Source organism: Mastigoproctus giganteus, chromosome 3 (assembly GCF_048544385.1).
Source record: "Mastigoproctus giganteus isolate SK-2022 chromosome 3, ASM4854438v1, whole genome shotgun sequence".
Lineage (NCBI taxonomy): Eukaryota > Metazoa > Arthropoda > Arachnida > Uropygi > Thelyphonidae > Mastigoproctus > Mastigoproctus giganteus.
This window is the reverse complement of record NC_143577.1, coordinates 145,231,780-145,248,709: the sequence shown is the minus strand read 5'-3', so window position 1 is coordinate 145,248,709 and position 16,930 is coordinate 145,231,780. Positions and strand designations below refer to the sequence as shown.

General features: G+C 40.7%; 1 protein-coding gene across 2 annotated transcripts in view; it reads left to right on the top strand.

Annotated features, from left to right (window-relative positions):
* The window catches only part of LOC150088305 (SMAD family member 3-like), a 176,411-nt gene that overhangs the window by 72,312 nt on the left and 87,169 nt on the right, over positions 1-16,930 (top strand). The gene's annotated exons all lie outside the window — the stretch shown is intronic.

Genomic DNA, 16,930 nt, shown 5'->3' with positions numbered 1-16,930 from the left:
ACAGAGGTACCGGAAATTGTTGTGAATTTAAGGCGAAAGCCTAATGGAGAAAAGAGTGTTGGGTGGACCTTTCTTAGAGAAATTAAGGCAAATACACATGATTAATGAGAATTGATATGTAATAGTTTTTTTTTTTTTTTTTTTTTTTTTGTAAAAATCAGTATGAACCCGTGTGTGTGTGTGTTTTTTTTTTTTTTTTTTTATGTGAAAGATAAATAAAATATAAAATGCAAAAAAAAAAGACATTTAACTTGCAAACAATAGTAATATTAAAATTATAATAGTGGTGGTTATGGTGATATAGAACTGATTAGAGAAAGAACTGGAATCCTGAAGACATTTTTGGGAAGATGCAGTTGAGATGTTCTTAAAAATAATAATTATTGCTGTTTGCTTAACATTTTGTTAAAAATCCTGTAGGTCTCCTTAAAGGTAAAGTCCTCTTAAATGTAGATAAAGTAGTTGGAAAGTTCCTTCTAACTACTTATAGGTAGAAGGAGTCTATTTTGTGGATATGGAATATGTTTGAACAAAGGTATTTTGCAAAATTTTTTGCCAGTATCCTTAAAGATATTTTAAGGGTTCAAGGAAACTGCTAGTTCGAATGTGGGGAGATAATACAGATATGCACTTATCTGATGATATGGGTCAAAATAATGTTTGCACAAATCTCAAGAGTTCTTGTTTGTTGCTACAAGATGTTCTGAAAGTGGCAACATTTCAAATCTGCTCATCTCTAACACTAGAGAAATAAACTTAACTAACTTCAAGGGTAGTAAACTATACAAGAACACTTGGACTTAACTGTGTATATGCAGTAATGTTGAAAGTGCTATCAATAAAATTGCTGAATTTGAAGTATTGGTTAGGACATCTAACAGAAACAGAGATAAGAGTTTCAATGTGCTATGTACAAAGTATTTAGAAAGTATAAAGTTGTGTGTGTGGGGGGGGGGAGTCATGCTTTTTATCAAAAGCGTTCTCAGTATGATGAAAGCTTTCCCAGAATGGAATCTGTGTGGTGTGAGTTAGTTGGAAGCAAGTGGAATGAGAGTACTCTACAGACCTGAAGGTTCTGAGGATTGTGGGAGCCTTTATGTGCAAATGGAATAGGTGAGCAAGGGTGAGTGTCTTATTACCGTGGATTTCAATTTGCCCCTCATAGATTTGAGCAAGTATTGGGGGTGGGTCAGTGTGGGGAAATTTTTAACTCAACTAGACGACTTACTTGTATTGGGCAAGTACTAAGGGCAAGAATATTCTACACCTCATCATCACCCACAAGCCAGATGACATCATAAGGCTTGACAGTATAGGAGCCACTAGCAGGAAGGGAACCTGGAGTTCTGAGTTGGATAATGAGATGGGGGAGGGAAGAGAGATGGCAATTGTTATAGGCAAAGGAATGGGTTTTAATTTTAGGAAAGGAGATGGTGTGACAGCTTAAGGTACTATATGGCCTGTATCAACTGGGGAGATAGTACATAGTGTGAATAAATACATTAGAATTATAGTGTGCGTAGTATTAGGGTCAGGTGCCATCTGTGGTTTCCCGCATCTGCAATGTATGTACTGTGAAGAAATATGGTACTACTGTAAATGCCAGGGGAGTGTTGTATCCTGAATGTGAAGTATTTTGTTATATCCTAGCATTTGGCTGCGGGGTCCCTGTTGGGACACCACATTGCCCGCACACACACCGCCAGGAGGTAGCCAGGCTGCCCATTATTCTCTGACTTGTCTCCGCCAGGGTTGCCTGAGCTTCCTGGATGGAGACAAAAAAAAATAAAATAAAAAAGAGAAAGTAGTAAAATTAGAATGTGGGGACAAAGCAGTTGTCTAGAAAAGGAAGGAAAGTAAGAAGTATTGGGGGTGTAGGGGAAGGCATCCCCAAAGAAGATGGAGAGGACTCCAGGTAGGTATAGGGGTCAAAAAGGATGGCACCCCTAGAGAATGGACGTCCACTAGGCGGGAAGGGAAATTGGGAGAGAAGAGTGCCAAGCAAGGGAGCCCAGCGTAATTGCTGTTGTTACTTTTTATTATTATTATTATTATTATTATTATTAGCCATATGGTGCAAGGAAGCCTGAGGCTTTTGCTGCACTAGCCAAAAAAAAAAAAAATTCTGAAACCCCTGAGAGAGGGGGGGGGGGTCAGAAAGTTTGGCATTTATTGAACCATGTCCAGTAAGCAAGAATGCTGTGTAAAGTCCTGGTGAGAACCATGATGGATTTTTGAATGCACTCTTTCAACATTGGGAATAAATTTCTAGGTGATATCACCATTTAGGGAGGTTGCCCGTCTGTTTTGCCATACCTGCTGCAGGTGGTTTTGGAGCTGTTGGATTTCTGTTATCCTGTTAGCTGGGTCAGTGGTGTATCCCATGAAGGTGTATGATACTCCTTTAGAGAGTAGATATATAAGTAGCCGAGTGGTCAAGAGTGGGAGTGCAGTAGCACACGCTCTTTGAGTAGACTGGGGTTCAAGCCCCTGACTGCTGAATACGGTCGATCTGCCAACCCGCACTGGACCAGCGTGGCAGATTATGGTCCATTTCCCTCAGTATAAATTGTTGAGGAGGCTTCCATCCTGCAGTGGGTTGATAATGGCTGCAGTTTACCTTTTATATAAGTAAGTATGTTTTAGGACAGGGCGGCTCCTAAAACGTTAATTCAACTCCACCTAGAGAGTAGGTAAGTCATCCCACAGTGAACAATCTTCAAATCTAAGGGAAGAACTCCAACAAGGACCTGGAGGGGCATGGGTACTGACTGTGTGGCAGACACAGGTGAGAAGTATGGCTCGCTGGATGGAGTCTAGGATTGTGCTATACCTTTAAAGCTGTGGTCACATTAGCCATGCAGAAAATACAGTATGAGGTGATACTGAGGTCATTGAATAATGAGTTGGCCAGTTTAATAGAGCAGAGAAAGTTGGCATGGAAAAGTTGCACAGTGATTAAGAAGTACTTACGCTACAACTGATGTGTAATAGTACTACAGAAAAGGTAAGGCCGTTTAAGACAGCAAAGAGCAGGGAGGAGGAGGAGGAGGAGTTTTTCACATATGTGAATACAAAAAAGTAAAGAACACCAAATTGAGACCCTTGTACAATGAGTTAACAGAAATCGTGGGATACCTACCTAGTAAAGGCTCGGTCCATCTTTTGCCTGTATAAGGGCAGTCACACAGGGAGGCATTTAGTCCACTAGTTCAAGAAAACGTTCCACAGGCATTTCTATCCATGCTTGCTGCACTGCTGTTCATAATTCCGTCACATTCCTGGGTGGAGGATCCAAAGCTCGAACAGACCTTTCCACAACATCCCAAAGATGCTCCACATGGTTCATGTCCTGAGAACGGGAAGGCCAGTCCATGGTGTGCAGAATGCTCTTCGAACCATGTTCTAGTCACTGTGGCTCTGTTAGGAGGCACATTGTCCTGCTGGAAGAGTCCATGTGTGCACGATGACCATGAAGGGATGCAAATGGTCTGCAAGGATGAGTCTAGACGTACCAAAGGTCCCAACATGTGCCAGTTGAATATGCCCCAGGCCATTACCGACTATCCACCTGCCTGAGCAGTTCCTTGTTGATATTACAGGTGCCTGGCTTCAGGCGGTTTCTGCCAGAAATGCAACCTCCCGTCCGCTCGAAATAACTGGAAATGGGACTCATCGGACTGGGAGACCTGTCTCGAATCATTCGGGGTCCAGTGCCAATGTTCTTTTGCCCAGTTTTGGTATTAGCAGTGGGACTCTGGTGGGTCGGCAACTCCATAACCTGTTGCGACTAATGATTGCCTGATGGTCTTGGTGGAGATGTTTCTCGCATCTCCGTCGTCGAAGTCGGCAGTGATTTGTGCCACTGTCACTCTCCGGTTGGCTGAAACAATGCAAGACAGAAGTTGACAGCCACATTCATCCACCACCTTTCTCCACCCATAGCGCTATCCACGATGAGATGTTATTCTATAAATGGTAATTCCCGATGCCACTATTGAATGGGCATAGTGCGATTTCTGTACCACCACCACCACCACCACTACGATAGTGACCCATTTGTCAGGCTCCCACTAACATCCCTCTTTCAAAGTCAGTTAACTCACGACATTTATCCATACTGATATTGCATTATCATCTACATGAATGCAGTGTGTACCTATATACCTGCTAAGCAGTGGGTTCACCCACTAGTGAGAGGGATGACAGCATCGCGTTGTCCAGGAATCAGGTTCCCGTGAATTCTGTCCTTTCAGTGTATAATGGGTGTGTGAAATTCTCGGATAACCCTGCTGATGAATTGAATGGGTATTTTCCATCAGTATTTACAGGAGAAAGGCCCTTCATGGTGCGATAAAGCAGGAAATTACTAATGTTTAAATTCAGAAGATTATTAATTAGCAAACCTTTGAGCCTAAAGGTGAGTAAGGCTCCTGTAGTTGATGACATGTGCACAGTAATTTTAAGGGAAGCAACAAGATAGTGCTTTGAACCATTAAGGTTTATTTTTGAAATCATCCATTCTAACCTTTCATCGATTTCATTTATGAAAATCTGAAACAAACATGGTCCAAGAACCGATTCTTAGAGGACTCCACTTTTAACTTCACACCAATCTGAAGAATATCCATTAATCACAACCCTCTGCTTTCTTTCCTGCAGCCACCCAGCAATCCATCTTAGAGTTTTTCCAGTAATCCCAACTCTTTCCAGCTTATACAGTAAGCAGCAGTGCGTAGCACACGCTTCTTGATTAGACCGGGGTTCGAGCCCGTGACCACCAAATACGGAGGGTGTGGAAAGGTCAGGGAATGACCATCGCATATCCCCAGAGCAAAATGGCCTTAGTTGCTAATGCTCCTAAAAACCAAATAACAAACTTATACAGTAAGCCCTCATGTGAGGAACTGAGTCAAATGCTTTGCTAAAATCCAAAAAAACTGTCGGAATTGTTCTCTGCATCCAGCTTTTGAGTAACTGTATCAAAATAGCCTACTAAGTTAGTTAATCATTTACCCTTAGCAAAGCCATGTTGTGTGTCCTTCAGAATGCCATATCTATCTAAATGTCCCTGGATTGCACTGTTTATCATTGCCTCTGAGATTTTTCCTACCATGGAAAAATCTCTGAGTGAATTTGGTAACTGCTGACTAACTAACCTGTAGTTACCAACTTCACTCATAGAACCACTCTTATGTATTGGCAATACATTTACACTTCTCCAATCCAACGGAATCTCCCCAGGGTTCAAAGATACTCTCATAATGAATCTCGCAAGCGAGTGTATGGTTCAATACACTCACTCGTGCTCTCTCTCAAAACAACAAGCTATATGACATCAACTCCGGGAGCTTTACTTGTCTTTATGCTGAAAAGTTCTAATAAACAGTGATCTGTAATTATGACATCACTAATTTCATGTGGCTCAGCCTCACTTGCACAGCCTCTTCTCAGAATGAAGGGTTTTTTGTCCATAAAGACGAATGCAAATTACCTATTCAATTCATCTGCAACTTTAGCTGGGTTACCTTAGACTTTCCACAACCGGTACACAAGGATCCTATCTGATTAGCTTTCTTCTTTGTTGTATTCATATACATGAAAAATTCCTTATCCCTATTCTTTGCTCTTTTAGCCAATGCTTTCTCATACGCAGCCTTGACCTCCATGAACTTATTTGTGGTACTATTGCAGATAAACTTGTAACTGTTGTTAGGCTTCAGTATTTTTCATCACTCTAACTGTCCCATGTTATTTTTTTTTGCTTTATTAGACCAGCCAGCTCCATGGTCATTCATTTTGGCATCCTCCTCCTGTAGTATTTCTCCTAATGGTTTATATGTGTTCATGCTTCTGTGATTTTTTCTTTAAAAGTATTCCATAACAGTTTAGCTAAAATCCTAGAATCCTAAATTCGCTATGAATTTAGAAAAGCTTAACTGTTTATGTGATTATGGAGTGGAGCTTTCTGGGAAGTACTGCCAGATTAAGTTACACCTGCCAGCATAGAATTTGTGGTGAGAGTCAGTTGGAAAGGAACAATCAGAGTGGGAGTAATCTACAGACCAGAAGATTGTGAAGAATATGACAAGAGTCTTTACATGCAGATGGAATGGGAAAGCAAGCGTGACTGTCTTATTATGGAGCATGTTAGAGAAAGTACTAGGGACAAGAATATTCTTGACCTCATCATTACTAAAATCAGATGACATCACAGGGCTTAAAGTACAGGAAGTGGTCGTGTGATCATCAGTTGGAAGATGAAGAAAATATTGCAGCAGTTAAAGGAAAAGACACAGGTTTTCACTTCAGAAGAGGGGACTTTGACAGTTTAAGGCACTATCTGTGAACTGGGCAGATTGCTGATGGATGGCAAATACACTTGAATTATGGAATAATTTTAAAGCAAAAATCGCAAACTATGGACGCATACAAACCATTAAGAAAATACTGCAGGAGGAGGATGCCGAAATGGATGACTGCGGAGTTGGCTGGTCAAATAAAGCCAAAAAAGATAGCATGGGACAGTTACAGAGTGATGAAAAGTACTGAGGCCTACAACAGGTAAAAGTTGATCTGTAATAGTACCTCAAATAAGGTCATGCAGATCAAGGCTGCATATGAGAAAGCATTGGCTAAGAGAACAAAGAATGGGGATAAGAAATTTTTCGTGTACATCAATACCTCGCTTTGCGCGGCTTCAAACAGCACGGGTTTCATTATAACGCGGTTTCCGATTAAATTTAAGTTGGAAAATTTACCGTACATATTAAAATTTATTCAATAGCCTAGACACGTACTCTACATATATGCTGCGTTGTTGTAGTCTAGGTACGGGTACATATATGCTGCGGTGCCAACTCTATTGTCTCATATATACTGCAAATATGCCTGTAGTCCCCTCAGGCAGTCAGTGGCAACAGTGGTCAGTATTCTTAATTCCATCCTGACAAGACAATGTGATAGAAGATCGGAAAAGACTTGGGATTTTTGCTCCATTTGGCAAATGATTTCATTGGTTTTGAATAGCAAGTTCAGACAATTGCCAAAGACATTGTAAAGATCGGAAAAGACTTGGGAAACTTTGGACACTGCCAATGTACATGACTGCATTGAATCACATGCAAATAACTTAGATTATGCAACTCTCTTTGAAATTGAAGAGAAAATTGCATATGAAGAAGAGGAAAACAATTCTGAACTGGATAACACTGAAGTGGCACAAAAAGAATTTTCAACAGAAGAATTGAAGAAACTTATTCGGGGCTTGACATGGCCTGCGAGGCAATTATGAATGGAGATCCAAATGTTGGATGTAGCATTCAGATACAGCAAATTTTATGAGATGGGATTCAATGCTACAGAGATCTGTATACCAAGAAAAAGAAGAGATGACTTCACCAAACTTCATTTTTGAAATAGCCAAATAAACAGTAAAGCTTTTTTTCTCATCTCTCATGATGTTACCCTTTCATTAATAAAATTTTTTGCATTTTTTTTTAATTTCAAATCCTTTTAATTAGCTATCAAGCGCAAATTGTTTATAGATTTATTATAATTTGTTTATAGACTGTTTCTCTGGTACACATTAATTTAAAACCCGTTATAATTATACCTCAATCAACACGGTTTCACATAACACGGAACAGTTTCGGTACCAATTATCAGTGCTATGCGGGGTATTGCTGTATATGAATACAACAAAGAAGAAAGCTAATCAGATAGCACCCTTGTGCACTCACTTCATCTTACTGGGTGTGGAAAGTAAGATAGCCCAGCTGATGTTGCGGATGAATTTAATAGGTACTTTGCATTGGTCTTTACTGACAAAAAACCCTTCATTCCGAGAAGAGGCTGAGCGATATGAAATTAGTGATGTTGTAATTACAGATCTCTGTTTATTAGAAGAACTTTTCAGCATGAAGGCAAGTAAGGCTCCTGGAGTTGATGTCATATACCCTGTAGTTTTGAGAGAGAGAGAGAGAGAGAGAGAGAGAGAGAGAGAGAGAGAGAGAGCACATGAGTGAGTGTATTGAACCACACACTCTCTCATTAGGTTAATTATGGGGTATCTTTGGACTCTGGGGAGATTCCTTTGGATTAGAGAAGTCAATGTTATTGCCAATACATAAGAGTGGTTCTGAGTGAAGTTGGTAACTACAGACTGGTTAGTCTGAGTCCCATGGTAGAAAAAATCTGAGGCAATGTTAAAGAGTGCAATCCAGGCACATTTAGATAGATATGGAATTCTGAAGGACACACAATATGGCTTTGCTAAGGGTAAACGATTAACTAACTTAGAAGCCTATTTTGATACAGTTAATCCTTTAGCTGGATGCAGAGAACAATTTCGACATAATTTATATGTATTTTAGCAATGCATTTCACTCAGATTCTCGTGAGGGCTTACTGTTTAAGCTGGAACATGCTGGGATTACTTGAAAAGTCTAAGATGGATTGCTGTGTGGCTCCAGGGAAGAAAGCAGAGGGTTGTGATTAATAATTATCCTTCAGATTAGTGTCAAATTAAAAGTGGAGTCCTCTAAGAATTGGTTCTTGTAACACGTTTGTTTCTGATTTTCATAAATGACATCGACGAAGGGATAGAAAGCATGATTTCAAAATTTAACCTTAATGGTTCAAAGCACTTGCTTCCCTTAAAATTACTGTGTACATGTCACCAACTACAAGAGCCTTACTCACCTTTAGGGTCAATGCTTTTTAAAAATTTAATTTTATTTTAATTTCACTAATTTTATGCTTTCCAGCTTCATCTCACCATGAAGGGCCTTTCTTCTGTAAATTCTGATGGAAAGTACCCATTCAATCCCTTCATGGTCATCAGCCCATCAGCTGGGTTATCTGAAAATTTTCACACACCTGTTATACACTTAAAGGACAGAATTCATGGGATGCCAGGTTCCTGGGCAACAACACTGTCACCCCTCTCAGTAGTGGATGAACCCACTCCTTAGCAGTTACACAGGGTGATTCACTACCAGTGGGACAAACTTGCAGGAGGTGTAGGGAGCACAAAGACGAATCGGAATCACATAGCATTGCAGGGTCCGAAGTGCCTTCATCATGCGGAGGAGGGCATTGAACGGGAGGTTGCGTGAACAGCGATCCCGCTGGAAGTCAGCATTGCGAACCGGTTCCCGAGGCAGTAGGATGGACGGGTATTCAAACGTTGAACTGGCCGACATGGAGCTGCGGACTGTAACGGGCACGCCGCTCAGCGCTTGTACTAGGAACGTTTCACGCACAGGTATGCTCTTCATCATACGATTTTTGCATGTGTGCACAGAAGGTTATGTGAAACTGGTTGTTTCACAAGAGGTACCATGAATCGAGAGCGAACGACGAGGACGCCAGACAATGAGGAGAATGTCCTACGTCTTGCAGAAGGCAATCAGAGTACGAGTACTCGAGCAATAGGCCAACGATTGGGTATTTCCCAATCCGCTGTATGGAGGATACTGTCAACAAACCAAATCATACCATCTGCAACGCATCCATTTGAGCCTGTGGATTATCCACTCCGGAGAACTTTTTCTAATTGGTTTCTTCAACAGAAGTAGTTCGCAAATGCTGACTTCCAGCGGGATCGCTGTTCGTGCGACCTCCAGTTCAAAGTCCTCTACCGCATGACGAAGGCATTTCGGACCCTGCAATGCTATGTGATTCTGATTCGTCTTTGTGCCCCCTACACCTCCTGCAAGTTTGTCGCACTGGTAGTGAATCACCCTGTATAGGTACACTGCATTCACGTAGATGGTAATTCGATGTCAGTATGGATAATCATCATGAGTTAAACGACTTTGAAAGAGGGATGATAATGGGTGCCCGATGTATGGGTTACTCGGTTGTGTTGGTGGTACAGAAATTGCGCTATCCCCCTTCAACTTTATCAAGAGTGTTTCGGGAATAACATCTTATGGTGGAGAGCACTGGGCAGAGAACGGTGGTGGATGAATGTGGCTGTCGACGTCTGTCTCACATTGTTTCAGCCAATCAGAGAGCAACAGTGGCACAAATCACCGCTGACTTCAATGCCAGAAGTGACAGAAATGTCTCCACCAAGACCATTGTGCTATAATTAGCTGCAATAAATTATGGGAGTCGCTGACCTACCAACAGTCCCTTTTCACAGCACAGGACACTACACCTCCACGCTCATTCGAGTGTTGGCATTCGAGGTGAGCGGACGCACTTCGTCAGGGCTCCTCAGTTAAGTAGATTGGATTACTGTTGATTAGTGCTTTTAAATATTTGATTTATTTAGATATTGTTGGATTACTTTGTTATAGGTTTTCCTGTAACAGTTTGATGTTAATAATATTATAGATATAATTTTTTAAAGTTAATTTTCATTGAAATTTAGCTAATTTTATAATGGTAGTTACGAGATCTGCCTTAAACACGTCACAGGGTATCGTGACTCACACGGAAATAGCCGATGGTGATTTATGGGTGAGTTATGATTTAATCCGTTGCGGAACCTGTGGAATGTTTTCCAAGGTTGACCTGGTGACTAATCATAGCTCACCTGGGGATTCTTTTCTTTGTGATTGATGTAAGGAGTGCACTGATCTTAAATTACACTTTGGTGCATTGATGGAACAATTTGAGTTCCTGAAAAAACGTGTGCTTGCCCTCAAGAATAATGCATCTGGGAGCTCGTCAGGGACTCAAGACTCCAGCAATCTACCAAGTGATGCACACCCGATTCGGGCCTCAAAACAGAAAAACCAACTGCAAACTACTCTGGTTAAAAAGGACATTGTTTAATTTGGAGACTCCATTGTCAGGGAAACGGGGAATATTTTTTTTAATAAGGATAGGTGGAGTAGAACCAAGGTATGTCTGCTGGGAGCAACTATTAATGATGTCACCAACAGATTGTCAGATTTTAAGGGAGGTAAAGAGAATAAGGCGCATTTAGGGCTAGAGCCTCAAGCTGCAAACAAATTTAGACTGTGTATATAAAGTGCTTAGCATCATAATACACAGCCATTTCTGAATAAACAGAAAATTTTTAAGGTGGCATCGTTTTAGGTTATATCTCATATTGTGAATGCCTTCACAACGAGTTGCCATGATATTGCACTACTTCGAATAAGTAACGCTTCACCTAAGGAGAAGGTTATATCTCATATTTAGGTTATATCTCATATTGTGAATGCCTTCACAACGAATTGCCATGATATTGCACTACTTCGAATAAGTAACGCTTCACCTAAATACATCATACACCATCAGGCATCTCTCATATTGTGGAGTTATACCTCATAACTGTTTTTGCCATCATTGCATCACTTGGGTACCTACCCACTCACTGACGAAGGGCCAAATAGCCCTGAAACAGTGCTGTCTGGGTGGTGGTACCTATCTGAGAATAAGTAACACTAGTCTTCTCCTTAGGTGAAGCGTTACTTATTCGAAGTAGTGCAATATCATGGCAACTCGTTGTGAAGGCATTCACAATATGAGATATAACCTAAAACGATGCCACCTTAAAAATTTTCTGTTTATTCAGAAATGGCTGTGTATTATGATGCTAAGCACTTTATATACACAGTAAAGAGAATATTATTATTCATGTGGGGACTAATGACATTAAACGTACACGATCTGACAATTTGTTGGAAAAATACAGGACCATGCTGAGGAAATGCCGTGAGCTGGGCCACAATGTCTGTGTGTCTGCAATTCTGCCCAGACACGGTAGGAGAGATTATATGTTAAAAGCCTTGTGGATTAACTCAAGACTTGAAGGACTCTGCAAGGCTTTAGGGGGGAAATTTCTATCAGCATGGGCCACATTTGTAGGTAGAAAGAATTTGTTTTGTAGAGACGGGATACACTTAAACAAAGGTGGTGCAAACGTTTTTGCCAGTATTATTGAGAATACCTTAAAGGTTCAGGAAAACTGCTAGTTAGGGGGGATGTGGGTAATACTGACATGCAATTATCTGATAATATTGGTCAAAGTAACTCTTGCACATACCTCAAGAGTTCTTATCTGTTACCCCAACTGGACATATTATCTAGATGTTCTGGGGGCAGAAACGTTTCAAGTGAGCGGGTAGCTAATGCCAGGGAAGTGAGCCTCAAAAACTTCAAAGGTTGTGTTAGGATTGTTAAATATACAAGAATGGTAAGTCTTAATTGTTTATATAATAATGTTAGAAGTGTCTTCAATAAAATGAGCAAATTCGAACTGCTGGTTAAAACAAGTAACGCGGACATAATAGGGCTTACGGAGATGTGGTGCCACCCGGAAATTGGGGACGACGAGTTTCAGTATGGCTTGTATAATGTATTTAGGAAGGATAGGGTAGATATAAGGGGTGGTGGGGTAATGCTTCTTATCAGAACCATCCTGAGTGCGACGATAGTTTTCCCGGATTCAGACATTTCACATGCTAGTATAGAATCTGTATGGTGTGAGATAGACAGAAACAAAGGTATAATGCGAGTAGGAGTAATCTACAGACTGGGTGATTGTGAAGATTATGACGAAAGCCTCTACATGCAAATGAAATGGGGAAGTAAACATCAATGTCTTATTATGGCTGATTTCAATTTGTCTCTAATTGATTGGAGTAAATGGGAAGGAAACTTGACATGGGGAACAAAATTTTTAAATCAACTAGATGACTGTTATTTGTATCAACATGTCAGGGAAAGTACTAGAGAAAAGAATATCCTAGACCTCATCATCACCCATGAATCAGATGGCATAACAGGGCTGACAGTAGAGGAACCAGTAACAGGAAGTGATCATGGAGTTCTACTGTGGATGATGATGAGAGAGGTAGCAGTAGTAAAAGGCAAAGGAATGGGTTTTAATTTCAGAAAAGGAAATTACGATGCCTTAAGGTACTACATGGCCTCTGTTATCTAGGTAGATATCGCACAGATAATGAATACAATTGAACTGTGGTATGCTTTTAAAACATTAATCACAAATGCCTTGAATGCGTATTTACCATTAAAAAATACTCCACAAGGAGGGTTCCAAGTTGGATGAATAGTGAACTTGCCACATTACTTGAGCCGAAAAAGTTGACATGGAAAGGTTACAGAGCAATAAAAAGTACTGAAGCCTATAACAGTTACTAGATGATCTATAATAGAGCCACAGAAAGGGTTCGACAGTCAAAGGCAGTTTATGAGAAATCACTAGCAAACAGAGCAAAGAGGGAGGATAAGGAATTCTTCACATATGTAAATGCTAAGAAGAGCAGGACAAACCAGATCGGACCTTTACGTAAGGGAAAGGGGATAGTATTAAATACACCAACTGCCGTTGCAGATGAACCCAAGTTATTTTGCATCAATATTTACAAATGAAAAACCTTTTGTGGCAGTGGAAATTGTGGGAGCGAAGTTGAAAAATATGTAATTAATGATATTGAAATTTCACAAGATTATTTAATAAAAAAACAGGCCAGTAAGGCTCCTGAAGTTGATGGAATATGCCCTATAATCTTAAGGGAGGCGGCAAATCAGTGCATTGAACCATTGAGGCTAATTATGCGAGCATCACTAGACTCTGGGGAGATTCCCTTGGATTGGAAAAGTGCCAATGTTATCTCCCATACATAAGGGTGGCTCTAAGAGTGAAGTGGGAAATTATCGACCTGTCAGTCTGACTTCAGTGGTAGGGAAAATCATCGAGGCAATGATCAAGGTTGGAATTCAGGATCATTAGGTTAAAATTGAAATTCTCAAGGATACTCAGCATGGTTTTTTAAAGGGAAAATCATGTTTAACAGATTTGGTTCGCTATTTTGAAAGGGTCACTCACGAGCTGGATTTAGGGAATAATTTCGACATTTTTTATTTAAATTTCAGCAAAGCTTTTGACTCAGTCCCACACGAGGTGTTGGTTTATAAGCTGGAACAGGTTGGAAACACTAGGAAAATGCTTAGATGGATAGCAGGATGGCTTCAGGGCAGGAGGCAGAGGGTTGTGATAAATGGCTATTCCTCAGATTTAGATTTGGTTGATGTAAGAAGTGGGGTTCCCCAAGGATCAGTATTAGGACCACTGTTGTTTTTAATTTTCATAAATGTCATTGATGAAGGGATAGAGGGCGTGAAGTCTAAATTTGCAGATGATGATAAAATTGGTAGAGTAGTTAATGATCACTGTCAACCTGAGCTTCTTCAGAGAGACCTAGATAGACTTCAGGAATGGTCAGAAAAATGGCAGCTATGCTTTAATCCAACAAAGTGTAATGTATTACACCTTGCAAACAGTAATCCCAAAATAACTTATTCACTTGGTGGAATTCAGCTAAACCCAGTACTGGAGGAAAGGGACTTCGGTGTTACGATACGGTCAGACATGAAATTCTCTGAGCATTGTAAACAGGTTGCAAGGAAGGCCCATAGTGTCCTATCGATGATCTATCGAACTTTTGCAAGTAGAGATAGGGAGGTGATAATCCCATTATATAAGGCTTATGTTAGACCACACTTGGAATACTGTGTTCAAGTATGGAGACTGCACCTAAAGAAAGACATTGAGCTTCTTGAAAGGGTGCAAAGACGGGTAACTCGCCTGGTGAGATCGGCAAAAGGGCGTCCTTATGAAGAAAGACTTCGAATATGTGGGTTGCAGAGTTTGTAAACTAGACACCTTAGAGAAGATTTGATTGAGGTGTTTAAGGCTCTGAGAGACATCAGTAAAATGAATGAGGAAGAAATTTTCAAGATTATAAATAATGCTAGAACTAGGGGACATAAATTCTAATTACGGGGGGGAATGTTTAGATTGGACTGCAGGAAGTTTTATTTTAGCCAGCGAGTTATAAATTACTGGAATAAGTTGCTTATATGGGTGGTAGAGGCTGATAGTTTGGGGAAATTCAAAGGTCATCTGGATAGTACCTTCGAGTGAGGGAAGCGGCATATGATAATAGGTTCAATTTTCTTTTATTTTATTAATTATTATTATTTATTTATTTTTATTATTTTTTAATCATTGTTTTATTCGGGGTTTTTTTTTTTTCTTTTTTGGCTGGTGCAGCATAAGCCGTAGGCTTTCTTGCACCATGCGGTTAATACTAACTGGGTGAAAGAACATCAGCACTGGACCTTGGATAATTGGAGATGGGTCTCGTGGTCCAATGAGTCCCATTTCCAGTTATTTCAAGTGGACGGGAGGGTGCGTATCTGGCAGAAACTGCAAGAAGCTATGCACTTCTCATGTCAACAAGGAACTGTTCAGGCAGGTGGGACATGTTCAACTGTGCACGTTGTGACCTCTTATGTCTAGACGCATCTGAACGGTCCTGGTTATGTGTCCATCCTTGCAGACCATCTGCATCCCTTCGTGGTCATCGTGCACTCATGGACTCTTCCAGCAGGACAATGCACCTCCCCACAGAGCCGTCGTGACTGGAGCATGGTTTGAAAAGCATTGGTAATTTATATTTTCACCACTTGTAAATCTTCTGACCCTAATGTGGCTGTCCTGGAATATAAGCACTTTCCTTCCCGCACTTGTTGAAAAAGGCATGAGTTCAAATCCACTCAGTGATGTAGGGAATTTTATGAACTTTTTTTGTAGCATAGCTCAATTAGTTGGTGTCAAGTGAGGGTTGCATGTTTTCTTTCATCTAGCAAAGAGAAAAATCAGCCACAGAACACACAATTTCAAACATAATATATATTTAGCTCAATACAGTTTAAGTCACCAGTGTACCTAGAACTATATTACAACAATGACAGGAGTATTAAAAGAATGCATCTGAACGGATTTATGCTTTGTCATAATTTGTTTTCCTTTCAACCTTGCCCTGGATTTTATTTCCTTCGATATTTTGTTTATCCATCCTTTTCTTACATGCTTCCACATTTTGTCTTGTTTAGTTACTGGTACTATTACTTAATCATTTACAGCATAGGGTCCTCAAGGGTCCTTGAGGTTGTCGCGGAAATTCTCTCAGATATGCCAGACAAGCTGTACTTGCTGCCTGGGAGTCTAAAACGCTGATGGAACTGATATTCGGGTGACACTCAAGTCAAGTGGATCCAATTTCGGCAAAGTCCGGACGGTATATGACAGCCAAATCCTCTGCTTGCACCTTCACGATGGTGGGACTGTTAGTAATCCTGGCTATAACCTCCATGCACAAGTACATGGTGGGTGACCACCCAGGTGTGAACCAACGTAAACAGGGGTCGAGGTGTGGCGCCCACACCACATGGAGGAATGCCGCCCCTCTATGTTACCAGGCAGCACTAGGTGGTAGATGACTCTCATCAACCTGTGAAATACCACCACTTTGCTTATTGGAGGCTTGAAGTGGTGGAACCCATGTTTAGTCTCTAGAGCTAAGGTCTGGCCAACCCTTCCCTATCTCTTCCATCATGCATTGATGATTTTTGAGGTTATGATGAATGTCGTGGCGAGATCAAATATTCCTTACATTTCAAGGGTACAGCTCTAAAACGGTGTTCACAGGGCGGCCGCTAGTTACTACACCAGACCAAACCTATTGGTAACTCTCTAGGAGGCTTCCGGATCAGCTAGTGTATAATCTTGCTACATCTACTCTGCCAGATAGTGACTGGAGGGAATCCGAGTAGTGTGTATGCGGGGAGCATTGTCGAGGCCACGTTATGTCAAGGATCTGGGTATATTCTTCCCACATGTACGCCATATCCAAAAATTTCATTACTTCATACAGCATGTCTCAGCCACTTTTTCTAAATATTGAATACACCATGAATTGTCAAAATAATAGAGCAAGCTTATCTGCGAAAAGATCTAAATCTCGGAAGGACTTCCTAATTCATTTCACAAATATACGTGGTCTCATTTCTAATCTCAACGATGTCCATTTCCACTTGCAGTCTTCCAAACCCCATGTACTTTTTCTGACTGAATCTCAGTTATCGGTTGTTTCAA